Here is a 27,183-nt window from a genome sequence, read left to right on the forward strand (position 1 = left end):
GCATGCATATATGAAGTAAAACCAGGGCTGGAGTGAACTTAAATCGGAATGCAGAATGCTCACAAATTCAAAAAGAAAAGGAAAAAAACATTAATTTTATTTAATGATTTCAATGCCATTATTGATAATTATCGTTAAATCTGTAAGAGGACTTAGCACTACATAGGCTACTACAAATTTATTTCGAGTACTCCACACCACACATTTATCTGAGTACACTTTACAACATATACTGAAGCACTTTACCAACACATTTTTGGAGATTTACCTGCTCAAACACACCTGATTACACTCACCTGTTAATTGCCAGGTTACATAGGTGTGTTTGAGGAGGGGAACTACCAACCTCTGGTTATGCACTCATGCACAACACTTCACATGCCTATTTAAGTTCTGCATATCATACACTTATTTAAGCATTCTTTCACATGCTCATTTGAGCACTACATAGAGCTAGGACCAAAAAGAACAATCCAAAATTGGACAAACTGATTGATAAATATCAATATTCTTATCATTTAAAGCTACACTTGTCATGTCCTGGTGGATTTTTCCCTGTGTAAGTGAGTAACTGAAGGTTTGGATCTCAGCTTAGAGTGATGTTAGGCCTAGCACTTTCACATAACACTACTGAGAATAGATTCTAATCTAACTCCACCCTCCTTAAATGACCGAGGCCATGCAGTGACTTTAGGGCTATTTCACTTTAGCCAAGAAACAGCTGTCCAATAGGAATGACCTCTTCTCCTACTAGGCAGGCCTCAGTTTTGATTTACATTATTTCAGGGATAAAATCTGGAGCCAGACATCAGCTTGTAGCCTGTCCAGGTTTTTAGAGAAAACCTTTTGAGAGTGTTTCCTGGACACAGATTAAAGAGGAAAAAAAAATCAGCGTAATTAAATCATTAAAAACAACGGTGTAAATAAAGGTTTGGCATGAAGCTTAACAAGCCACAATTGTCCACAGTGGTGGTGATAGGAACCAGACCTCTGAAGAGTTTAAAAGCTCCCTCAGAGAAAGCTACTACACGAAAGGGTCACAAATACATCGCCTGTTATCAGAGACTTTGTTTTATTATATTATATTTTATTTATTTATTTTATCATATATATATATATATATATATATATATATATATATATGAAAGGTTTTGAGGTTTTCATGAAGAGGTGCATGCAGGGTGTAAAGTACAATAGTTCCCAACAAAGAAAACTTTTTCCCTCAGAATTACAACTATATTACCATCACCAACATTACATAGAAAACTCAGAAGGCATGTGTAGGTTCACTGCTGCTTTTGGATAGTAATTAAAATGGCTATATTTGTGTTGTAGACATCAGGAGCCCCGCTTCCTATCAGCACCACTGTAAAGAGACACGAGCGAGTACATTTCTCTTCAACGAACCATTTCACATCAAACCACTCTGAAGGACTTTGTTTAGTCTCAGCGATCAAATGATGAATTCCCCTTAAGTCTAGTCGGTGACTAAATGCTAATGTCGGTGAGTCACCGCTGAAAAGCTTTTTTTTAGTTCAGACTTAAGCTTAATCTGGATGTGGGAAACCAGCTCCTGTTGTTTTTCTAACAGGAATTCAAGTTATAACTTTGGACTGAAGGACATTTGCTACTATAAAAAAACAAATCAAGCGGTTTTTTAAATTCCTGTTGTCAAGTTGCCTAAATGTACCCACATTTGATGTGTTCATTTGAACATACGTCTCAGGTTGATTAATAAAATGTTGCATTTTATAGTAAATGTTTTTAGTAAAATATTGCCTGTTGAGTAGGACTACTGGGGACGCCTGTTTCCTTCACTGGAGAAAAATATATAGCCTATTTAGTGAGTAATGATAATGAAAATGTTTTCCATAATCATCTCAGAATGATTTAGTATCTATCTCATAATAATTACTTACTATCTCATAGTAAGGGGAAAGTTTCCTCATAATTCTGAGCTGCTAAGTCACAATTATGAGATACTAAGTCATAATTATGACAGTCATTATTAAGAGCTGCTAAGTCATAATTATGAGATATTTAGTCATGATTATGATATTGAATTTCATTCATATGAGATACTACATTATAATTATTAGATCTTAAGTTATAATTATGAGATGGTAAGTCATAATTATGAGATTGAAAATCCAAATTATGACATAGTAAGTCATTTTTATGAGATACTAAGTCATAATTATGAGATATTTAGTCATGATTATGATATTGAATTTATTCATATGAGATACTGCATTATAATGATTAGATCTTAAGTCATAATTATGAGATGGCAAGTCATAATTATGAGATTGAAAATCCAAATTATGACATAGTAAGTCATTTTTATGAGATACTAAGTCATAATTATGATATTTAGTCATGATTATGATATTGAATTTCATTCATATGAGATACTACATTATAATTATTAGATCTTAAGTCATAATTATGAGATGGTAAGTCATAATTATGAGATTGAAAATCCAGATTATGACATAGTAAGTCATTTTTATGAGATACTAAGTCATAATTATGAGATATTTAGTCATGATTATGATATTGAATTTCATTCATATGAGATACTACATTATAATTATTAGATCTTAAGTCATAATTATGAGATGGTAAGTCATAATTATGAGATTGAAAATCCAAATTATGACATAGTAAGTCATTTTTATGAGATACTAAGTCATAATTATGAGATATTTAGTCATGATTATGATATTGAATTTCATTCATATGAGATACTACATTATAATTATTAGATCTTAAGTCATAATTATGAGATGGTAAGTCATAATTATGAGATTGAAAATCCAAATTATGACATAGTAAGTCATTTTTATGAGATACTAAGTCATAATTATGAGATATTTAGTCATGATTATGATATTGAATTTATTCATATGAGATACTGCATTATAATTATTAGATCTTAAGTCATAATTATGAGATGGCAAGTCATAATTATGAGATTGAAAATCCAAATTATGACATAGTAAGTCATTTTTATGAGATACTAAGTCATAATTATGATATTTAGTCATGATTATGATATTGAATTTCATTCATATGAGATACTACATTATAATTATTAGATCTTAAGTCATAATTATGAGATGGTAAGTCATAATTATGAGATTGAAAATCCAGATTATGACATAGTAAGTCATTTTTATGAGATACTAAGTCATAATTATGAGATATTTAGTGATGATTATGATATTGAATTTCATTCATATGAGATACTACATTATAATTATTAGATCTTAAGTCATAATTATGAGATGGTAAGTCATAATTATGAGATTGAAAATCCAAATTATGACATAGTAAGTCATTTTTATGAGATACTAAGTCATAATTATGAGATATTTAGTCATGATTATGATATTGAATTTCATTCATATGAGATACTACATTATAATTATTAGATCTTAAGTCATAATTATGAGATGGTAAGTCATAATTATGAGATTGAAAATCCAAATTATGACATAGTAAGTCATTTTTATGAGATACTAAGTCATAATTATGAGATATTTAATCATGATTATGATATTGAATTTCATTCATATGAGATACTACATTATAATTATTAGATCTTAAGTCATAATTATGAGATGGTAAGTCATAATTATGAGATTGAAAATCCAAATTATGACATAGTAAGTCATTTGTATGAGATACTAAGTCATAATTATGAGATATTTAGTCATGATTATGATATTGAATTTATTCATATGAGATACTGCATTATAATGATTAGATCTTAAGTCATAATTATGAGATGGCAAGTCATAATTATGAGATTGAAAATCCAAATTATGACATAGTAAGTCATTTTTATGAGATACTAAGTCATAATTATGAAATATTTAGTCATGATTATGATATTGAATTTCATTCATATGAGATACTACATTATAATTATTAGATCTTAAGTCATAATTATGAGATGGTAAGTCATAATTATGAGATTGAAAATCCAAATTATGACATAGTAAGTCATTTTTATGAGATACTAAGTCATAATTATGAAATATTTAGTCATGATTATGATATTGAATTTCATTCATATGAGATACTACATTATAATTATTAGATCTTAAGTCATAATTATGAGATGGTAAGTCATAATTATGAGATTGAAAATCCAAATTATGACATAGTAAGTCATTTTTATGAGATACTAAGTCATAATTATGAGATATTTAATCATGATTATGATATTGAATTTCATTCATATGAGATACTACATTATAATTATTAGATCTTAAGTCATAATTATGAGATTGAAAATCCAAATTATGACATAGTAAGTCATTTTTATGAGATACTAAGTCATAATTATGAGATATTTAGTCATGATTATGATATTGAATTTCATTCATATGAGATACTACATTATAATTATTAGATCTTAAGTCATAATTATGAGATGGCAAGTCATAATTATGATATGCTAAGACTTAACTCTAAAATGTTAAGTCATTATGACAGTAAGTAAAAATTACTAGATTGTAAGTAGTAATTATGACATAATGTTTGGGATAGTCAGTCATAATCACAAGATGGTACTATATGAAAATTATGAGATCTAAAGAATAATTATGAGACTGAATTCCATTATTATGAGATACTAAGTCATGATTACGAGATGTTAAGTCATAATGACGAGATGCTACGACATAACTGAAAGATGTCAAGACATCATTATGACAGTCAGTGAAAATGATGAGATTGAAAGTAATAATTATGACATAGTGTGATGATCATGATTATGATATTGAATTTCATTCATATGAGATACTACATTATAATTATTAGATCTTAAGTCATAATTATGAGATTGAAAATCCAAATTATGACATAGTAAGTCATTTTTATGAGATACTAAGTCATAATTATGAGATGTTTAGTCATGATTATAATATTGAATTTCATTCATATGAGATACATTATAATTATTAGATCTTAAGTCATAGTCATGAGATGGTAAGTCATAATTATGAGATTGAAAATCCAAATTATGACATAGTAAGTCATTATTATGAGATACCAAGTCATAATTATGACAGTGATCATTATGAGCTGCTAAGGCATAATTATGAGATATTTAGTCATGATTATGATATTGAATTTCATTCATATGAGATACGGCATTATAATTATTAGATCTTAAGTCATAATTATGAGATGGTAAGTCATAATTATGAGATGGTAAGTCACAATTAAGGAAAACTTTCTCATCATTATGACTTACTAAACGGCTTTATATGTTTTATGTCAGCAACATTAAAGGATAACAGAAATCCTAAGTAGTAATGTCTAAGTCGCAGTGCTGCTGGTGGTCCGCTGGGCGGCGCCCCCCGCTCTACCGTCCACTCACCTCTCTACAGAAAATCTGAGCGCGTGAGCGTCCGAAAAACTTGCTGTTTCCAGAGCCGGACGCGAATCTTAGAGAGAGGGAGAGAGAGGGAGAGAGAGCGGAGAGAGGGAGCGGTAGAAGAAGCTCTGCCCGGTCTCCTTCACTGCGGCGCGAGAGGATCTGCAGGCGCGGATTCCCGGGAGTCCCTCGCGCTTCACCTGGTAACGTTCCTGCATGTCGGTCACGTCCAGCCGTGCTGGCTCTCGTGCACAGGTGCCTAATGTAGTGCCTTGATTTGATGCGATGGAGACAGCGGACAGCGTTCGGGGCAGCGGCAAAAACGCCCCCCTCCCCCTCCCCGGTCCCCTTGCCGGTGGTGGGGAGGTGGGGGTTAACGAGGCCGCGTGCCGGAGGATGTTCCCTTGCACGAGGCAGAAAACAAACAGGCAACTTATGCATGCGACGGATGCAGCTCGTGCGTCCTGCATTACGTGTTGCATGTCGCTGTGCATGCAACTTAACGGTGTTGCAAATATGGCGCGCGCCGCATGCAACTTGTATATGTTCGGATGCTCGTTATGGCGCGTGTTAAGTGGTTTTGCCTTTAGGGCAGATTTGAGCTGGAAGCTGGTGACACATTTCAGCAACACGGGCTGTTGCTTTACTGTCCGCGTTCCTGCAGTCAGGCTGGTGTTCTGGGTGGATGGAGACACTTAAAGAAACTTGGTTTCATTCCAGTCTGATGCTTAGTCGTGTTTCCTTCATCATCCAGCAAAGAGAAATGCTCCAAATAGGCTGATAAAAGGCATTTTGAGTGTGAAATTGAATAAAACAGAGGCCTCATTCCATTTATGCCGCATGCCACTGTATAACTCGCTGTTCCACATTACGTGGTGGGCTGTACTAGCCCACCTGAGTCCACCTAGAGCTGGACAATGTAACAGTATGTGGGTTATTCTACAGAAACGTCCATTTTTTGGTGTCCCTAGCGTTTATAGATATATTGCACTAAAAAAAAACATGTTGCAGTGGGTTGCAATTTATTTAAATAAAACAATGTTATTTTAACAGTTACACCTTCAGAACTGTAGCTACAGTCATCTATACATGACTGTGGAATATATAAGTTCGATGATATAAACAAATCAATATTATACCATGTATGATGAAAGTTGTTTTTGGTGAAAGGAGTCGTGTCACTGGTGTTACCGCAGGGCGAAGACGTCTCTTATTTTGAAATAACAGTCACACGGATGACGCCACTCGACTTCCTCTGACCCGTTTTCTGAGGATCTATGAAGAAAAGCGCACGGTGAGTCCGCCGTGTCTTTCGGTTCTCAGAGATTTTCTCACTCGGCTCCTGATTTCATACGAAGCTTTTAGCTGACGTCACTGGTGTGACCGACTTTGCTCTGAGGTAATTGTGGAACAAGAGGACACAAATGGGTTGAAGTACATATTTCAGCGGATTTTCCATGACTGACAGCATGTGGTCTGATGCTCTGCGGCAGCCGTTTTGTAAAAGGCATTTTATCATTGAAAAATGTCTCCGGTGTGACCTTCCTCATGTGTGACACCAGTGACCGTCAGTAACACCAGTGACACCTATGGAGAGATAGAAAGGTGGACGTTTCTGTAGAATGACCCATTTATTATTACTGTGATGAATTAAATCACAATATGCTGCCCTGAGTGCAACGTGGATCACCAGTGCTAAAAAATACGTCCCAGCTGCAGAGAGAGCATAGTTAGTTCACTATAGTTGGATTTAGTGCAACACAGTGTGACAAATGTTAAATAAAAATCACTGTATTTACAGTTTTTATTGTTTTTTTTTTTTTTTGATGTAGCACTACTGGCTCTTATTCCTGTGTTCCAACTTATCAAATGTTTAAAAATATATATATTGTGGCGTACCATGCATCGTGAAAATGTCTTGAAGTATCGAAATATTTTTGCCATATTGCCCGCCTCTAATATAAATCATTGCATTCGTAGTTTTTGGTAGCATTTTTAAATGTGACGCTATTTTTGCATTTCCAGTTTATCAGAAGACAATAAAAATAAATATTGTGTGATCTGTGATGAAAAACCTCTTAAAGTATCGTGACATTATATTTTTGCCATATTGCCCACCTCTAATATAAATCATTGCATTCCTAGTTTTTGGCAGTGTTTTTAAATGTGGCGCTATTTTGGCCGTTCCAATTAACGAGATGCCAAAAAAAAAAATATTGTGATATTGTTTAATCGTGAAAAACCTCTTGAAGTATCGTGATATATTTTTGCCATATCGCAAAAATATATCACGATATATTTGAAGCGCTCACTGTCAGCCTGTAGACCTTGTGTCGTCATTCTGTTTTCGGTGAAACGCCCATATTAGCAACTCCAGCTCTAAACAGGTTTTCTTTATGAGAGAAATGAACAATGTTGGTTTCTGTGGTGAACTAAAGTGTTCTAAATCTAATATGTTTGGCTGTACATTCAGTTTTCCTCCAGATCCTCTGAATTATGAGATCATTAAGGAGACAAATACGACAATTGCTGCATGCAAGCTAACAAGCTAATTGGCGTTAGCTTAGTAAAATTGGCAGCCTCAATAAAATACCTCACACAAACCAGCAAGCTTGGTCAAATGTGGCTGTTTAGAGGGTTTGGCTTTTTCGAGCTACAGTTTGAGTAGCTGGTGTTGGTATTTAACACTGTTGAAGTTTAATAGTAGACGTACTTTCATGTGGTAGTTAGCGTGTAGCATGTAGCCTCGTTCATGGTTCGGCTTGTTACTCACCTCATAATTCGGAGAATCCAGTGACGCCTGGGGGAAAGTGTAAGCTGGAAAAGTGTACCAGGTTAAATTCTGCTGAAGTGTGATGTAATTTAGCAATGAAGATATGAATATTGCTCCATCTATGCTACAAACAACCTAAGCATTAAACTGGCGTTGCATGAAAGTCAGTCTACCATTTAACATCCACACCATTATATAAAACTGCTGTCTACTGAAATTGTATGTGACTACTGTCCAAGCAACTTGTGGTGGTATATAACTGTTGAAGTTTAAAAGTAGACTTACTTTTATGTGTTAGTTTGCATGCAGCATGTAGCCTTGTTCAGGTTTCGGCTTGTTACTGACCTCATAATTCAGAGTGGGCAGTGACACTTGGGGCAAAATGTAATATGGACAAAATATATTAGGTTTGGAACATTTTTGTTCACCTCAGGGCACGATGTGATTTTTGAAAATGCCATTCTTTTTTCATATAGAGAAAATCTGCTTAGACCTGGGCAACAGTGTCTCAAACCTGATATACTTTGTATTATGTGTATTTTCCTTCCAAATTCCTCTGAATTGTGATATATTTTAGCAATCAAGATATGAATATTGCTATTTGTATGCTACTTGGGGAATGGGGTTCAATCCCTGCCTGGGCAAGCACCCTAGACTATACCAATAAGAGTCCTTGGGCAAGACTCCTAATGAAACACTGCCTTTGCCTGCCTGTGTAAAGAGATCAAATTGTAAGAGTGTTCATTTTTCCCACAAAGTAAACCAGGTTAGACACAGAGCACCTCAAACAGGCATGACGCTGACTATAAAATGATGGCGCAACTTCAGAGGTCTGTTGTGGTCAGTATATATAGCTGCATTCGTTTCTGGCTTAAGCCACACCCACTTTTGCTTTGTTTTTAAAATGGGGTATCAAAAAATGTATTGCTCAGGACTCAAAATTAAGGTCAATGTATCAGTATTGCAATTGGTATTGAAAACTTTTGAACAGCACCCAGGCCTACTTAGCGCTGCTCAGTTTGTCAGGAACGGATGATCCAGGGGATATCTGGGTCTTGACCTGAGGTTATTGCTGTTGTGAGTGAGCAGCGTTTGCTTTCTCCATTTCCTGGACCTCGAAGTTCTTATGAGCTGTTGCTGATGGCTGTTTACCCCCTGATGTCTGGAGAGAGCTGCATTTGCTCTGCCCTGAGAGGATGAGAGCTCTCTCAGGAGAGCACGTCCCCTCCCTCATGCCTTAGGGCTCATAATGGTTTGATCAATATTGCTTATCATTTGCATTTCTAGCATACATTACTGCGCCTGAGACCACATTCCATTTATTTAGTTTTCTGGCAAAATGGCCACTAAGAACAAGTTTAGTGTGTCCACTCTTCACCTTTATTACAGCTTCCATTCTTTTTAGGAGATGTGCTTCTGTTATTTTCAAAGAAATCTGCAGGGATTTTTTCCACACCTCCAGTCTTAGAAGTTGGTTGCACTTTCTGCTGCTCAAGATTTAGTTAATCCCAAAACACTGGACTCTGGAGTGGCCAGTCTATTGTTTTGACAACACCAGCAGCTTCTTTGTTTGATTTGCAGATGGTCTTATTTTTTGTCTGTTTCTTTTTAACTGCTTCTGGACAGCTACACATCCTTTCAGGCTCATAGCGCTGAGTTGTCTGCTCACAGTGGAAGGATGGACTGTGGATGTTTTCAGATCTGAATCAGCTTGATTTTCTCCTCTCTTGAAGATGAACCCTTTAAGTGTTGTTTATCTGATAGGGACGTTGTTGGTGGTCTACCAGGTGTGGCAGGTGGTTGTTAGGAATCCCATTTCTTTTTACCTTTCAATCATTTCCAAATTCCAAAATGGGAAACTCCTGTTTTTTTTTTCTCCCGCCTTATGCAAGTGTATTATCTTTTATGTAATCTTCTCAGAAATACCAACTGAAAAATTAATACCTTTTATTCAATGACTGTTTTGACTGGAAATGAAATAAATGAAAGATGTAACTAGAATTTGTAAGTCTTCAGTGAGCAAGTACAGCTGTAGTGCATCCATCGGAGCTGGAAACTTGACTCCTTCTCAGCTTGTACCATATTCAGTAGGCTACTACTAATTTGCAGTCCACTCACGCCTAGTCACAGGTGTCCCAGAGGGGGGTCTATAGGCGGTAAACAAACCGCAGGCAATTATTTGTCTGGAGCGAATGTGGTTAGGCTTTAATGTCAAATCCAAGCTTCTGAAAGGAGACTGCCAAGACATGAAGGAAGCTACTCCAGAGGTTTCTGTAACGATGGAGGCTAGAATTGCAGATGCCCTGGTGATGCTGCGGCGCCGTTGCGCCTCCCTTTGAGATGCGATATCAGCCGATGACTATGACCCGATTTGCTTGTCATCCAGGAGGATTCTGGGAAGGTGCGGTAGCCGATCTCCTCCATCTGTCTTGGCTGCAACACCGAGCCATCTGGGTTTACTCCTATATCCCATTGATCTGTGCACACACTGATAGCCCACAGAGTAAACACGTGGGTGGGTCAGACCCGCGGCACATCCTGTGATGATCACCAAACCAACTTTCTGGGTATCAGTAAACAGTAAATTCCCCCATTTCCCTCCATGTTGGATGTCTCCTGTAAACGCTGTCATGTTCCCTGGATAATCCCATTTTTTATTTCTATATTTACATGAAATATGCGGCTGCTCTCTTATCACTAACCTCACACATGGCACACCAAGCGCCATAAACCGTGTTAGTGCCTTAGTCACATTTCTCCGCGCATTAGCATACAGGGCTACCTGGAAGCTGAATAGTTACCATGGTATTTACTGGTGCTAATTTTACAAATGCTGCACTCATTATTATTTTATTATTATTAATCTTATTATTATGCTCCCAAATTGTGGAAATTGTACAGCTAGAAGCATATTCAGTTAGCAGTTTTGAAAAGCAGTGTACTAACAAGTCCAGTTGTGAAATTTCCTCACTACTAAATATTCCACAGTCGACTGTCAGTGGTATTATAACAAAGTGGAAGCAATTGGGAACGACATCAACTCAGCCACGAAGTGGTCGGCCACGTAAAATGACAGAGCGGGGTCAGCGGATGATGAGGCACATAGTGCGCAGAGGTCGCCAACTTTCTGCAGAGTAAATCGCTATAGACCTCCAAACTTTGTGTGATCTTCAAATCAGCTAAAGAACAGCGTAGAGAGCTTCATGGAATGGGTTTCCGTGGCCGAGCAGCTGCATTCACGCCTTACATCACCAAGCGCAAAGAAAGCGTCGAATGCAGTGGTGTAAAGCGCCGCCACTGGCCTCTAGAGCAGTGGAGACGTGTTCTCTGGAGTAACGAATCTCCCTTCTCCATCTGGCAATCCGATGGAGTAGTCTGGGTTTGCCGGCTGCCAGGAGACGGTACTTGTCTGACTGCATTGTACCAAGAGTAAAGTTTGGTGAAGGGGGGATTATGGTGTGGGGTTGTTTTTCAGGAGTTGGGCTCGGCCCCTTAGTTTCAGTGAAAAGAACTCTTAATGCTTCAGCACCGAGAGATTTTGGACAATTTCTGGCTCCCAACTTTGTGGGAACAGTTTGGGGACGTCCCCTTCCTGTTCCAACATGACTGCGCACCAGTGCACAAAGCAGGTGCATAAAGACATGAATGAGCCAGTTTGACTGGCCTGCACAGAGTCCTGACCTCAACCCCATAGAACACCTTTGGGATGAATTAGAGCGGAGACTGTGAGCGAGGCCTTCTCGTCAAACATCAGTGTCTGAGCTCAGAAATACGCTTCTGGAAGAACGGTCAAAAATTCCTATAAACACACTCCTACACCTTGTGGAAAGCCTTCCCAGAAGAGTTAAAGATGTTATAGCTGCAAAGTGTGGGTCATCATTGTATTAAACTCTATGGTTTAAGAACAGGATGTCACTCAAGTTCATATATATTGTGCCATAATATTTCCACAGGACAGCAGTATGTTATATCCAGCAAATTGTTCATTATTGTTATTGTTATTGTTGTTGTTGTTGTTATTATTATGTTTTGTATTATTTAATATTTCTTATTTTATTTTTGTTTTTATATTTTTCCCTCTGGTGCTGCTTGTCTTTGTTTTTTCACTTAGTTATTGCCATTTTAACACTTATTTACTTTCTTTTTACTTCATCATTATATTTAGTTTTTATTACATTTCATGTAAAAATTACATTATTTTTCTTTTTTAATGTTTATTGTCTTTTATTTTTACTTTTGTTTCTTTTATTATCCCGTCTTTATGTGCCTTCCTCCTGCACTGAGCTGTATTTTTAGTATTAGTAGGATTAGTATTAGTATTATTATTGTTATTGTGTTATTACTATTGATAAATAACTTTTTACATTATTAACCTAATTGCTAGTCAGACTGGCAGTCAGTTAGTTATTGATCAATATTGGAAACAATTATTAGTTTGTTTAAACCATAAGCTGTCCATAAAGCTCTATAATGTTTATATAACACATGTAGCCATTCTGACAGAATGCAGTACACTGCAGGAAGCATAGGGGGCGATATGGCTTTTGTTGTTTTTTTGCACCATAAAGGGAAAATTTGCGAAGTAAGAGGAAATGGAAGGCATTATTGTCCAATTAGTGAATAGAATAACAATCGATAGATTCACGTCCATCCTCCACTACACATGTACCCAGTCTTTTGGAGCTGCTGCTTGGGCAGCATCATAACACAGTTTCCCAGTTCTGTGTACATGACCTAAGAGATGGCAGTAACTGGCTAACGAAGCTCTGAAATGGCAGGCAGAGAATTAAGCCAGCCTCCCTGTCCAAAGAGAACAGTCGTGACCCCTGGCCACGGGTTGCAGCGACACGTTCTGGAAAAGTGCTGCACTCGTAGCTTACGGCGTACCCCAGTTTTTTACGAGCTTTCCTACAAATAAGACTTGTATTTTCATGACCATGTTTCTGAGGGTGGCAGAACTTTACAGTGCTGCGCAGAACAAAATTAGCCAAAGGCAGGCGTAAATATTTAGGTCACTGTTCTATTTTTCAAATATAGACGTTCAGGCGCGTATAGATCACAGAGTGTAATCTCCTCCCTAAGATCCTCTGGACCACGAGTCAGAAGCTACGTGAAGGGACGTGATTAATTTGCTCGCTTGTGGTGTCCGGAGCTGAATGAGATGAAGTGAAACAGGAATTTTCCACTCAGAATTCTCTACGCGCTTTAAAACATGGTTCTCCCGGGTTCTGTGTGTATGCATTTTCCCGTATGGGCGTATTCTCCTAGTCTTTGTGGTAGAAAGCAGTCTTGTGACCCAGATTAGCCCCATTATCCATGTCATATAGCTCATTATTAGCTTTTACCACAAGCATTAATTGCACACTGCTGGCGTGCAGAGAAGAAGCTTCTGCTAGGGCGGGGAAGAGAATGAACACCCTGGATGCTCCCATAATGCCTCTTCATTGCTTCTGTCTCCTCTGTTCCTTTCTCTCCTCCTTCTTCAGTTCCTCTCAGCTGAAGCAGGTCAGAAACAAGGGCGTTATGTGAGGCCAGTGTGCTAACAACTGTTGGTTCGGTGCTCAGCCATGCCTGTTTTTCCCCTATTTTTTCAATTTCACCCCTCACAAAGGCCTTATTGTGGCCGATGGAATCAGATCCTCACCTCTTTTCACTTCAGTGAAAGACGTAGTCGCTACAAAAGAGTTTAATTTTGTTTCCAGTGTCCCTCACAGCGCGGCAGAAAAGCTCTTTGTATCTGCGTTCAGTTCAATATCTGAGTTTAAACAGACAAATGTTGGTTAAAGCTGGCTGTCTAGCGCCTCAGGGAAGGAAAAGGATCTTTTTGCTTGCTTTGTTTGTCGAGTTCTTCGACTTTAGCTCTTTATGGAGGTACGAAATAAATGTACAATGCAGGAACATTTTTCATTCATCAAGGCAGTCTCAGAAAAAAAGATGCAAAATTGTCACGGGGTTGGGACCCTCAAGGGTACGTCTCAGTACCTTTAGTCAGGGGACGTAACTGAACCATTATCCATTAATGTATTAATTATATTGTCTAAGTTGTGCTGGCTCTCCAGGCTTTATTGTTCTGTTCTAAAACATTAGATTATGAAAAGGTGCAAATCTGAACGTTTCACCTGGAAAACCGTATTTTAGGTACACGAGTGGACCTTAAAACCACTGTTGTAACTTTGAAGGAACATTTACATTTGTTTTATTTTTCACTCCCATGTCGCTTTGCTTAACCTTGCACACAGTTCTGTGTAGCTATATTCATTTCTATGTGTGTGCACAGTATAAATCCGACGGGACAATCAGTACTTTCCATGAGATTTTGGAGAGTGTCTGAGGGAATTCGTGCCCATTCAGTCCAAAAAAGCTTTTGTGAGGTCAGACACTGATGATGGACGAGCATGGCCTGGCTCACAATCGACAATCCAATTCATCTCAGAGGTGTTCAGTGGTGGAGGGCCTGGGTTCGATTCCCCGGCCGGGCTGCCAGGGTCCTCTCTGTGTGGAGTTTGCATGTTCTCCCCGTGTCTGCGTGGGTTTCCTCCAGGTTCTCCGGTTTCCTCCCACAGTCCAAAAGACATGCAGTCAGGCCAATTGGACATGCTAAATTACCCCTGGGTGTGAATGTGTGCGTGACTGTCTGTGTCTGTCTGTCTGCCCTGCGATGGACTGGCGACCTGTCCAGGGTGTATCCTGCCTTCCGCCTGAAGACTGCTGGGATAGGCTCCAGCAGCCCCCCGCGACCCTGACGGAGAAGCGGCTTAGAAGGTTGGATGGATGGCTATATATATATATATATATATACATACATTTATTTATATGATTGTTAATCAACTAAAATTTAGTGATCATCACAGCTCTAGACTTTACCTTGACCTAAGATGCGCTCCGGTCATGTGGCGACACAGCTATTACTTCGACTATCAGACACCACAGTCTGTTCCATTGGATCCCGGCGCTCTCTTGGCCCCACTTTTATGTGAAAGCGCACTGCCAGTTTGAAAGGCGTCTGCTTTTGGCAGCCGTATCTTTCACATTTTGCCCAGTTACACTGACTGAAAGTATTTTGTTTACGGTAGTTTGTTAATAACAGCCCTGCCGATTGCTTCAAGCCAGCTTGCCGCTTCCATCCCATGCCAAGCGAGATGAATACCTCTGCCAGCTAATAGCTGCTTTTGGCTGGTCGTTATTGCTTTGCGGAATGTACAGACCCTTCATTCAGCGTTAAATCCCTGATCGTTCCCCTATTAATTAGGCCGGCGTAATACATTTCGTTACATTGTCTCCGTCTTCCTGCTCCAGTCGATTGGATCTGTGAACATATTATAAGATTAAGGAACACTGGGTTGAGTTATTAATTGGATTCGGCGCTAGTTTGCGTGTTAGGCTTAGCGTCTCACTACTCAATAGCGGTTTTAAGTCAGTTTGCCCTAAATCCTCTAGTTTTATGCCGCATCCTTGCTCCAAGGGCTTCCTCAAGGCCTGTAATCCTTAATGAATCAATTAGTCTGAGAGTCAGCGCTGCGGATGAGGCCGGCATCTCAGCTGACAAGACAGTGAGGGGTTACCATGGCGACGTGGGTTGGTCAGACTCTGATTACATTTGCTCGGACGAGCACGGGGAGGCGGCGCCGTAATCGGAAGCTTCCTCGCTGATGAAAGAACGAGCAACATGCGCAGTGACGGCAAGCACGTTCTTGCCATAACTGCTTTTCATTTAGCTGGAGGATGAATATTCCGTCAACTCCAGCCACTCTTCTTAGTTTTTTAATCCCCAGCACAGCCAGAGTTGTGCTATTTTGTAGGCGTCTAGCTTTGATCTCCACTCAGCTGGATGGAATAGCCCCCCTGCGTATCACCCTCTGGGCCCTATCAGCTGGCATTAACTATGGGTGACGTCAGTAAGCGTGCGATCTATTATTCGCAAGGGCACAGCCATCCTCCCCCGGCTCCCGCGGCGGTAAGCATGGTCTGTAATGGGCTCGCAGACAGAGAGTAGCGTGGATTCCGCAGCTAAATTTAGGTGGAGATTAATATGGCGCTCTGGAAATGACAGTGAGGGATGATGGCCCTGCTGGGAGCTGCATGGCTTTTAGGTGATTGATTTAATGAAGCTCTGGCAACAAAGTGTTCGAAAGGTTATCACCCCGCGCATGTGACTGCGTACGGCTGGCTTTCGATATGTGGACGATTGGCAGATGAACGGTGTCACAGCAAGTCAGGCAAGTTGTTATACATGAGAGCACACGTTTCATGCCATTGACGCCTTTAAACTGGCAGCTTCTTTTTTCATTAATAACCCTCAGATTTATCCAGTTACTGCTACAAAGTATTTGGTAACTGCTGTAAGGCTAATGTGTGGTGCTGGGCAAAAGTCAGAGACCACCCTTCATAAATTTCCAATCAAAGTAGCCCTTACGTACAAGATATTCATTTTTCAGTGTGAGGAAATCAGACGGAGGCCTCAGCAGCTAAATATGATGTCAGATTTGTCCGTTTTTAGTGTCCACTCTTTGCCCTTTTTGCAGGTTACATTCTGTTCGAGAGACTCACTTTCAGTTTCAAGCAATCTGCAGGCATTTTTTCCACATTTTCCGAGCTCAGTCTTAGAAGTTGGTTGCAGTTTCTGCTTCTCATGATCCAAGAAATCCTGAACACACTCAGTGATGATGAGGTCTGAGGTTTGGACTTTAGGGTGGTCAGTCAGTTATTCTGTGATAATGATGATAATCGTTTGAACACCAGTTTTGGAAACTTGAAAACTTTATGCAAATATAGTGTCTTATATTTAATCTAATGTCCCAAAAATGGTTTGTTTAATTAAACGGCATTTCAGTATAAGTTATTACTTTGTATGTCCTTTAACTTTTGCACAGTATTGTATTTGTACCTTAAATGCCTTCATTTTTTTTTATTTCTGCACAGTTTAATTGCTGAGATGTAGGTCCTTCATTGTGCTTTAAAATAAACCTTCTGGCTCAGATTTCTTTATAGTGGTAATATTAGCAACCAGGTGTTGTGATGTTTGATATAAATATAGCTGTTTTGTTTACCAAACCACCAGTGATCTTGCATGTGTTCTATGTTTATATATGGTAAAAGTGGTAAAACTAAAATAAAATAGTAAGAAGAAACTATTTTGCTGTAATGTTGGGGAGCGATGAAGAGGCGGATGCTTGTGCGAAGACAAGTGAGATTTATTATGGGCAAATCCTTACACAGGTCAAGACGGTCCAGGGTCAGGGAGCCAACACGGAGAAAAGTAGGGACAGACATAACGTAAAAGCACACAGGGATAAACACACAACGGAGGCCAAAATAAACAAAGACCAAACACTTCAAACACTACTAAACAAGTCAAACAATACAATTCAAACAGCACGAGAATACAGTACAAAGACCAGCAAACTCACAGTGGAACACACAGGGCTTAAATACAGGTAACGACGAGGGACAACAAGACACAGGTGGCTAACCAGACACAGGTGGAAGTAGTTAAGGGCAGGCTCTGAAAACAAGGGGGCAGGACCAGGAAGAACTCAGAGAAAATGGAGGAGTGGGAGGGGCCAATTGTGACATTTGCCTTCACACACACACACACACACACATATACCAAAAGTATTCGCACGTCTGCCTTCACACGCATATGAATTTGAGTGGCATCTCATTCTTAATCCATAGGGTTTAATATGATGTCCACCCTTTGCAGCTATAACAGCTTCAACTCTTCTGGGAAGGCTTTCCACAAGGGTTAGGAGTGTTTATTTTTGACCGTTCTTCCAGAAGCACATTTGTGAGGTCAGACACTGATGTAGGACGAGTAGGTCTGGCTCATGGTCTCCGCTCTAAATTATCCCGAAACCGACCACTTCATGGCTGAGTTGCTGACGTTCCCAATCGCTTCCACTTTGTTATAATCCCACTGACGGTTGACTGTGGAATATTTAGTAGTGAGGAAATTTCAGGACTGGACTTGTTGCACAGGTGACATCCTATCATGGTACCACGCTGGAATTCACTGAGCTCCTGAGAGCGACCCATTCTTTCACTAATGTCTGTAGAAGCAGTCTGCAGGCCTAGGGGCTCGGCTTTATACACCTGTGGCCATGGAAGTGATTGGAACACCTGAATTCAATGATTTGGATGGCTGAGTGAAAATTTTTGGAAATGTATTGTACCTCTCCACCACTGGAAAAACATGTTTTAGGCCAAAAACTGAACTACATCATTTCATATAACTTTCCGTGAGGGATGGTGGGGGATAATCACAGGTATTTGAGAATATTTAAAATTAAAGCAAAAAACAATCAAAATTGTAATGTAATGTGTTCGGTTAAGGCAAATAGATGTTAAAATACTTGTCCATGTTTTAGCTTAGTTGGTCAAGAACGTTATGACTAATTAGTTGTTAATTAGTCAGCTAAGGTTCAGCCTGGAGAGCCCACATGGGTCATTACAGTTTAAGGCATCCGTCCAGGTCGAAGCTCATCTGTCCAGTGAAACCTCAGCGAAATACTGTTAATAATCCTCCCGGAAGAGTCGTTATTCATTTCCAGCCCACGTGTGGCCATTAATTTTCTTGTTCCCTCATTTAGATTCGGAGTGCCGCTCCGTGAGGCTCGGCGCTGGATGAAACCTGACAGGCAGCGTGCGGGCTGGGGCTTCAGCGAGATCGGTGTGGCAGCCTCTCGCTCGCAGTGTCTCGCTCTGCGCAGCCGGCCTGGTGCCCGGCTCTTTTCCCAGTCAGGTCACTGCCAGATGCTTGCTTGAATCATTTATCTTTGTGGCACTGCGAAGCCCTTGGGGCGGCCGCTGTCCCAGCTAGCCAGAGAAGGAAGGCACACAGAAGAAAATGTTCAAAAAACAGCACAAGTTTGCTTCCTCTAACTTTGGGGTCCGTGACCACACAGGTAAAATGTGGTCACCTTGATGTTAATAGAGCTTGACTGTACCAGCATCAGCCCACGTGGCACGTGGCTGTTGTTTTGTCCTTCTATCTCCTTATGGACAGTGCGGAACAATAATCTGGATTGTCTGCAGCCGCTGAGGGGACAGTTGGGACTTTAATGTGGCCATAAGCTGCAGCAGATGAGCTCCTAAAGCAGCATTACTGATTCATTCAGTGGCTACAAGGGTCGAAAATGAACCTTTGTTGGTGTAGCACCCAAATGCATTCTCTCCACTGAAGGGAGTCCTCTCGCTGTAACAGTAACACAAAGCCAGAGTTGTAAGACCGGCAGAGACAGATTTAATATTGTCCCCGTGTGGAGAGGACAGGAGCCAGGAAGCTTGTTTGTGTGTGGAGAAGCAGCCAAACAAAATCCTACAAGCTCCCTTGGCATCAGTTAATGCTTGTTGCTGCATGTGTGGTGGTGGTCGGGGAGGGGAGGGGGTGGCTCTGTAATTGCTACTGTGTGGAGAATTATAATATGATTTGATGGCAGCATTTATTGGAATGATTGTTTGGTAACTGAGATCTTTTCCTTGGGTGCTACCAGACAACCCACATGACCACCCAGCTGAAGGGACCAGCTAGTCTGTGCTGGTTTGTGATGGTCTAGTGCTGATCTGGTGCTGGTTTAGCTTTTCACTCAGTAGGCTCCTGCTGGATGACCAGTACACCAGCATCCAAAATACAACATACACTGCTTTTGCTGGCGACCAGCTGATTTTTCTATCAGAGCAGTACCATGTTTGGGTGGTCCTAGAATATTCATCAACTCAGAAAGAGATAGAAGTGGTTAACTCAGGTGGGTTGCCCAAGCTTTGCTGAGTGTTATGAGTATATATCGTGCATAACGTACATCTGAAAAACGCATATGCACAAAGTTAACGGTAAAAATATCAATTACTCATTCATTTCCATTGCAACATACACGTATAACCTCTCATAATCTCATAAATGCTACATAAATGCATCTCAGTGAAGGTATGTATGGTTCACGTGACTAATTGACCAGTTGCAATTGATTTTATGCGAACGAAAAGAGAAAACAGTGGTCTGCAGAATTTTGAACCGCAGTTAAATGACGTTTTGTTGATTTTCTGAACAAAAATATGTCCTTTTTCTGCAAATTTTAGTGTACGGTTTCTTTTTTTTCCTTTGAGAAAAAATAAAAAAACTTTTTTTTTTTTTTTTTCCCAATTTAGCAAAGAATAATTCACGAAATAAACATTAGTGCTGCATTAACGTGCAGATTTGGAGGATGTGTACTTATTTTCCCTTCAAACAATAATACGTGACATTTTTCACACACATCTGTAGTGCAGAACGTTACGTAACGTCTGAAAATCGTATTCCGTTAATGTGAAAGAATGAAGGCAGCAGTATATTTGAGTGAAAGTAAGCCTGCGAACATTAGTGATGTTCCTGGATTCGTGGATTCTTTTTTTTTGTTTTGTTTCCCATAATTTGTCCCTAATTTACTCCTATCCAGTTCCACCTGCTAGTTAGGACTCCCCCAATCACACAATACCACCAGCGCTAGGAGGGTGAAGACTAACACAGGCTTCCTCCAAGGCCTGTCACCCGCCACCGCATCCCCTCGAACTGCAGTACAAGTATTCAGTTTCAATAATACTAAATAACAAATCTCCCAAATTAATACTTAAGTACACAGATGGTTTTTAGTCAGAACCATGAGTTTGGTAACTCATGAAAGGGTTTTATATTGAACTCAATAGAGAAAAATCTTACTAAACAACCTTTTTTAAGCGTGTATATTAAAGAAGTACAGTCACTCATGTTTTCCACCAGGTACCTTTAACTGGATGAATTTCCTGACTTGCACTCTTAAGTACACTTATCTTCTGTTCTGGTACCAAACGATGGAGCTATAAAAGTATGTGCTTCTAGACAGACTGTTGTGAAACGGCTGCCTGTTTATTGTCTGTGAAGTTTTAAACTGCAGGGGATCCAACTCAGTTTGAAAACAGTTTCCCACTACAGCCTAGTCAAGGCCTTTTTTCCTGTAGCCTGGAGGCAAATAGGGGCATAATGTGCGTAGCGGAAGCCCCTGGCTCACTGAAAGATAACAACATGATGGTTTAGAGGGCATTTTTGTTCGGCTAAATGCTCGACATCTGTTTCTCGTTGTAATGCATTCAGTGTAAATGCGATTTGATGGCCTGTTAGAGAGCTTGACGTGATAGTGGGAGAAGACCGGAATCTCACCTCAGGTAAAGTTTAAGGAAAGAAGTCTTTCCCCACATGCAACCAGGGACAGCTGCCAGATGTTAAAGCTGCTTGCTTTTTGGAGGAGATCTCGTTTATGTGGGAGTCTCATCCTTTCTTAATTCAATGAAACTAGCACTTCTCCTCACAGGAGAGCAGTTTTCGACGGGCACTTTGGCAGTAGAGTTGCTTCTTGTCACATTCGTTTCTTGCCTGAGAAGAGAAAAGTCTGGTTCGGGAGCCATTTCATTTTAATGAGGGCACCTGTTGAGCATTGTTGTTTTCGGTTGGAAGGAAGAAGAGCTTGTTAGAGGGCCAAAAATAAGGTAGATATGTTTTTTTTTTTTTCAGCAGTGTTACTATTGGACTGCAACCAGAACCATCCTGGAGTCAGCAAGCCGCTCTGAATCCTCGTCGCTTTGGGCTTGAGTTCAAGAACTGAGTCGATTAATGGAGTTGTGGAGCAGCGTCTCTGTGTATACTGGGGAAATGAGCGAGTTCTCACTTCCTGCACCAGAATAGAGTGAGCTTCCTACACTGGACATTACATTGCTAAATTTAGATTGTTCCGGCTATTTTTTATCTCGCATGCTGTAGAACAAGGAGTTTGCTTTTTGTCTTTGCAAGGTCGCCACAGAGGCAACTGCTGTGTCCAGTTTTCTTATTGGATTTCTGATGGTTGCTGTTGCTCTAGGGCCCAAAGTGTGGTCCCAGGGGTATGCCTCACGACATTGGGAGTATGCTAGAAAAGTCTTTCTTCAGTTTCATTCCATCAGCTGGTCATGAAATTACACAGTTAGATCTCTGATACAGACAACGGAAACAGCACTTCTCGCAAGAGGTCCCGCAACATCCAATGGAAACTGCTCCTCTCATGAATTCTCTACGAGCGGATCTGGAATACTGGGTTTAATCAGATAGTCAAAAGCCAGAGGTAGATTTCTGGATAGTTTGGCATGCAGAGAATCCTATCCTGGCAAGACCCAGTGTTGACATGTTAATTCAACCTAAACTGGTTTCCAGCTGCGTTGATCATAATAGACAAAATGACTGCCATAGGCCAGACTTACCTTCAGCTCACCAACTCAACATGGTAATTAACTGATCAGGCATGCTTGAGAAGGTAAATCCCTGAACCACACTGGAATCTGGCCCTCTAGAACCAGAGTCCCCTGGTGCCGCTTCCGTGGCGTACAAGGAAGCAATTCACGATTCAGTTTTTTTATTTTGTTGTTTGATATTATTTGTATATGCCATTTTTAAAATGATCCTTATTATTTTATTTTGGCTTCTCTACGCACCTATCTTGGCCCACTCCACACTGGGTTGGTTTACTGCCCACTCCTCTATGTTGATGGGTCCTGCAGTACTCCCATGGCAATGCAAACCTCTAGTCTGCTGACATATTCCTTACTCAGCCGCTCAGCTAAACGGGCTAACCCTAGAATATTTTGTACTGCTTTTACATTACAGTGTCTGCACTTATTTGTGGTGCCTGTGGAACAGTTTCACTCAGTATACTGGAAGAACCGTATACCACCTACTGCTACCTGTTAAGTACAGGTAGCAGTGGGTGGTATACAGGTGAGCTACAGTGAGATCTATATCTGTATCTATATTTATGCATCTTCATTTGTTGATATACTTTTGCATGTGACTTGCAAGCATGAGCAATGAGTGGGTACGATATTTAAACATCCATTTAAACGACCTGTGCTTTATTTAGGCGTTTCGCTTTATTTATTATAATTTATATTAAAGGTTGTGTTGGAGTAGAAGGCGTTGTACTCTGGCTCCTAATGACCGTATTGTTAATTCATTTATCTGTAAAGTTTATTTTTTGACATTTATTTTTTGGCGCAAGATTAGTATCTTTTATTTATTGTTGTTACACTTTCAGTTTCGTTTGTGGTTGTAATGAATTGTTCGTTTCTAAGCTGCTGTGATTAACACAGTGATTTGTTGCACTGCTTCATGTCATAGTATGAAGCAGATCCATATTACAACACTTACTAAATATTTGTTAAATTTCTAAAATGTAATTGATCAAATTCTACAGATCACATATTTATCCATATTACCTTACACTTAACACTTGTTTGTGGTCTGTCGACTGTAGTTGAGGGTCTCATATTAAAAGCAAAGAAGATGTCCTCCTGTGCTACATCATCAGTTTGCTTACAGCTTGCATTGGCCCCCAACACAGCTGTGCCAAATAGGGACAAGCTGCCTTTTTGTTCTCAGCCTGAGGGTTCTGTTACACCAGCTGTTATTGGTCTCAGGCCATTAGCCATTCGTACACTGTATCTGCTTCCTTTTCTGAGGCTGTATCAGTCCTAATGGAGCTGGCTGGAGCAAAGCTAACTCTGCTTGAGGCTGTCGGGGCTCATCTTCACGTGGAACTGCTACAGTGTGGCCGTTGTTGGCATATGTCCCAGTGGCTGACGTGAAGAGATTATTTGGTTGAAAATGATACTTTCCTTATTCTTTTAGTTATAAAAGTTATAAATGCTTAGTTATAAATGCTATATGTTGTCTATGTCAGGGCTTGGAAACATGTGCCTCTTTTACTGGCCTGTATCTGCTCCACAACAGAATTAGACCATTAGGTAAAAATAAAACAATCTTTCTTTGCAGTAAAATAACGCTCTCCTCATCGTTTTAACGCGGTTTTAACAATAAATGGTCTTAAACGCTGGAGTTAATGTAGCCTACAACTGCCAATTCACCCTTTAACCCTGAAGATTGGTGCACAGACCACTGGTCACTATAGCAACGCAGATAGCAATCACGTCTAGCTAGTAGCCAACGAACAGGCAAAGAGTACTACGTAAGACAAATATTGAAAAGTTTGGAGAAGAATGGACTTATTTGCACTCAGGTTTCCTGATATATTTAATCTGCAACCAGCAATTTAACCTGCAACTAAAAAGCTGCAAAGCTGAAGTCAGTTTCTTGTTGAATTCTCCAATTCCACCTTAAATCTTCTTCTGCTTTCGGCTGCTCCCTTTAGGGGTCGCCACAGCGGATCATCTGCCTCCATCTTGCCCTATCCATTGCCTCCTCTACTTTCACACCAACCATCTCCATGTCCACCTTCACTACATCCATAAACCTTCTCTGAGGTCTACCTCTTCTCCTTCTACCCGGCAGCTACATCTTCAACATTCTTTGCCCAATATATCCACTATTCCTCCTCAACACATGTCCAAACCATCTCAACCTGGCCTCTCTGGCTTTATCTCCAAACTGCTCCACCTTCACTGTCCCTCTGATCTGCTCATTTCTCATTGTCCATCCTTGTCACTCCCAACGAAAATCTCAGCATCTTCATCTCCGCCACCTCCAGCTCAGCCTCCTGTCTTTTAGACAGGGCCACAGTCTCCAAACCAAACATCATAGCAGGACGCACTTTTGTCCTGTGAACCTTCCCTTTCACTCTTGCTGCTATCCTTCTGTCACACATCAGCCCTGACACCCGTCTCCACAAGAGTTGTAAAGTTCAGGTCCAGAAAGTAAAAATCCTTCCCAGGATTTTGTTCCAACTGCCTGGCCAGCTCTGCTGGAGGTTTGATCTAACTAGAGAAGCCAGGCCGTTAGAACAAAATCCTGGGAAGGACTTTTACTTTCTGGACCTGAATTTTACACCTCTGGTCTCCACCCACTCCATCCTGCCTGCACCCTCTTCTTCACCTCTTTTCTACACTGTCCATTGCTCTGGATGGTTGACCCAAGATATTTGAAGTCATCCACCTTTACAACCTTAAATGGTGCCTCATAAGAAGCTGACTTCAGCTTTGTAAAAGTCCAACTTTAAGAGACATTTTAAAAGAAACTATTCTACTTTTACAGGAAGGTTTCCTGCCGGAGATGTGAGAAAAGTGTCTATGGCTGAGCTAAATCTTAAAGCAGAGCCAAATAAGTCTGTGTTTCTGTTTATATTATTTTATTTTTGGTCTACGCTGGGACTTTAGCACATACTGAGGCATATTCACAGCCAAGACGGTAAAACATTACCCAAATAAATGGTCATAAAATGTTGTGGCTCCCAAGGCAGATTGATTTTTTTGAAAGGGCAGAATTGTTCTTCTTAACATTTGGGCTGCCGACCCCTGGTCTGTGTGTGTAGGTAACAGTAGAGTTGGACTGATTTATCTGTGGGCTGATAATATTGATTGATATTACCACGTTGTTTTATTGATATAACTGAAAATATTGGCAATAACACATCAACCTCATACGGTTATGCCACTGGGGTGCACATCAGTTGCAAAAGAAACTGAAACAAAAGTGAAATTTAGCTTCGATCCATAAACGTTGCTTTACTGTATACTGTATTTACTCTATAAGGGTAATGTGAGACGATACTTATCTTGTATGTATCTGCAGATGCCAAAACATAAACAATGATAAAAGGTAGAATTCAGGACTTCAGAATTCAGGAATCCGCTTAGATTGGCATTAAAGGAATGCAACATTTATATGTGAAGAACTTCAAATGCAGTAAAAAAAAATTTGTTCTGCAGTGAACAAATAAATATAAAATTCAGTATCAAAAATATCTGAAACATTGGTGAAGTCCAAACATCTGTAATTGTTTTTAAAGCAAATATCTGATAATAGACCCAAAACATTTGGGAAACCATAAAGTATTATATTTTCAAAACATGTAATATTCAGTGTTGTGTATCAAGCTGTTTAAAATGAAAATAGTCCTGTAATTCTCTGTTCTTTTTCCCAACATGGCCTTTGAAGCATCATCAGCATTAGTTCAAAAGTATAAATAAACATCAAATTATATATAAAATAGCCCTTTTCTTTTGGTCTTCGAATGTGTCCATTTCAGTTTGAGTCTCCGATCTTCATTTCGGTGCGTCACTAGTGAAATTTCCTCTTTAAAGTGTGCAGGCAGGTGCCGGTAAATGTGCAGTTGGCAGCGGTCACCTCCTGCCTCCGTGCTGGCCCACGCCACTCTCTTGCTTGGGGAGAGTCATGTTGCCGTGGGAACAGGGATGCCCAGAGTGTCAGGCTTGTGGGAGTGCTGGAAGTGGCAATATTGAGATGTAATCAGAACCGACAGAGACGGCCCCCCCACTGAACGCATCACGCCACTTTAAGAGTGTGTGTGAGTGTTTGTCACGTGTTTGACCGAACGTGTCCATTTCGTACTTTATTTCACCTCTTGCTGACAGCAGGACACGAGCCCTGCCTTAGATATTTGTGCTTGTTTAGTCGTTTTAGTAAATGTACTTTACAACGAGGAGCCTGCTTTATAAAAGAATAGTTTTTAATATTCTAACAAAATTTCTGCTCACTGCGTTGTTCCTTACATGTTATTTCTATGGGTAGGAATATCTAGACATCTCATAATTGGGTTTGCTTTTGATTAAGGGTGTCAGTATGTGATCATAAAATGATTCTTGATGCATCTCCATTTTTAATAGATAGATAGATAGATAGATAGATACTTTATGGATCCCGAAGGAAATTAGCAATTTCAGGGTGAGCTATAGACTTATAGACTTTTTAACATTAGCTGATTTAATGTTTTAATGAAATGAGATAATAATATAATACTGACCAAAGCCCTTTTGGAGCCGAATTTGTTTTGCATGGGGAGGTGCTGTATTGTGAGTGATTACCCACGAGACATGTGATTTTAATCCAAAATGAATCTGTGGATGTGTCCATCGTTTTTACAAACCTGCTAAGTAATAATTCCTAAAAATGATAATAACTGCAAAAACTGAGCTTAAGTGAGGTTAAATGACATATCTTGAGGTGTCATTTCTGTCCTGTTGGGCAACATATTTAAGTGAAATATGCCCACTTTACCAACCTAATGCTGTT

General features: G+C 39.8%; 1 protein-coding gene across 3 annotated transcripts in view; it reads left to right on the forward strand.

Annotated features, from left to right (window-relative positions):
- Positions 1 to 5,384: 5,384 nt before the first annotated feature.
- The window catches only part of cuedc1a (CUE domain containing 1a), a 45,743-nt gene continuing 23,944 nt past the window's right edge, over positions 5,385 to 27,183 (forward strand). For 2 of the 3 annotated variants that reach the window (XM_017711886.2, XM_037547640.1), the window contains exon 1: positions 5,385 to 5,595. The gene's annotated coding sequence lies outside the window, so the exon portion shown is untranslated. Of the gene's footprint in view, positions 5,596 to 21,684; positions 21,857 to 27,183 lie in introns of all 3 variants that reach the window. The other variant, XM_037547639.1, reaches the window with a different exon arrangement.

Source organism: Pygocentrus nattereri, chromosome 18 (assembly GCF_015220715.1).
Source record: "Pygocentrus nattereri isolate fPygNat1 chromosome 18, fPygNat1.pri, whole genome shotgun sequence".
Taxonomy (NCBI): Eukaryota; Metazoa; Chordata; class Actinopteri; order Characiformes; family Serrasalmidae; genus Pygocentrus; species Pygocentrus nattereri.